Raw genomic sequence first — 1,442 nt, 5'->3', positions numbered from 1 at the left:
AGAAATACTTTTAAACTATTTAACATCTTCAACCACCAAAAAATGCAAATTAAAACTACTTTGAGAATTCATGTTACCCTAGGAAAAATGGTTAAGATCTGAAAAAAATGATGTTGACAATTTGAGGTAAGGGAGCACTTACTGCTGCTGCGGTGCAACCATTATGGAAGACATTGTGGAGGTTCCTCAAAAATCTAAAAACAGATCATCTCCATAATACAGCCATACCACTCTTGGGTGTATAACTATAGGCTCTATATCCTATTGCAGAGATACCTGTTTATATAAGCTAACTGTTGCTGTTTACAATAGCTAAGCTATTGTAAACAAACCCAGATAGTTCATCAACTGATTAACGGATGATGAAAACCAGGAATGGACTGCCTCTTTTGGAGTGTTGACCAAACAGATCCTAAAGATCTTTAAACAATACTGGCTTTTGCCATTTTGCTTGATAACTCAACAGAATTGACAGTTAGTCTACTGCTGAAGACACTATATGTTTGAATTACAGCACACAAAAAGGAGAAATCAAGCTATTGACCATGAAGTTGCATCTACCTAGCTGCCTTTCATAGTACTGCGAGGCTCTATGCAGGTTACTAAGAGGGAAATGTAAGAGGAGATAGAATACAGTGATGCAAGCAGGAAAGGAGAATAATTTATAGACATTTCAATGGGATGGAGAATGAGAGGGTAGAGCAGAAGAGGGAGGAAGAGGAGGGAAAACTAACACTAAAGGCCTTTTGAAACAGTCATGTGGAAATCTACTGTGGAAGCTTCTCTCAATACACATATACAATATAAACAGTGGAAAGTTCATTACCCTGTAACAGGGGTTCAATGGCCTTAATAGACTAGCAAATGAAAAGCCCAATACCAGGAATGGACTTCCTCTTTTGGAGTGTTGACCAAACAGATCCTAAAGATCCTTAAACAATACTGGCTTTTGCCATTTTGCTTGATAACTCAACAGAATTTGCAGTTAGTCTACTGCTGAAGACACTATATGTTTGAATTACAACACAAAAAAGAAGAAATCAAGCTATTGACCATGAAGTTGCATTTACCTAGCTGCCTTTCATAGTACTGCGAGGCGCTATGCAGGTTACTAAGAGGGAAATGTAATCATCATACTTGGCCAGTTTTCAACCCTGCAAGCTAGAGCCTGGGCAAACAATAAGTCCACTGGTGCAATAATAGTAATAATAATGTAGGAGTAACCAATCACATTCTAATCGGATTTAGGCACACATCACAGTAGCAAGTCCATATCTGACACTGTTTTCAGAGCAGGAAACTGTGTCCAGGTAAATTGCAGTCCATAGGGGAGGACTACTATCACTCTCATAAATAGGCATAATATTACACTAACCACAATGACATTATGATATCCATAGATTAGCATACCCCTCAACTCTCACCAGAGAAGCTTCTTTTTT

General features: G+C 38.1%; 1 protein-coding gene across 1 annotated transcript in view; it reads right to left on the bottom strand.

The window, feature by feature from the left end:
- LOC103749642 (ankyrin repeat domain-containing protein 26-like) overlaps window positions 1-1,442 on the bottom strand; it is a 21,644-nt gene that overhangs the window by 7,074 nt on the left and 13,128 nt on the right. The window lies entirely within an intron of this gene.

Source organism: Nannospalax galili, unplaced genomic scaffold (genome assembly GCF_000622305.1).
Source record: "Nannospalax galili isolate Female #2095 unplaced genomic scaffold, S.galili_v1.0 scaffold3367, whole genome shotgun sequence".
Lineage (NCBI taxonomy): Eukaryota > Metazoa > Chordata > Mammalia > Rodentia > Spalacidae > Nannospalax > Nannospalax galili.
This window is presented reverse-complemented; position numbering and strand designations above follow the sequence as displayed.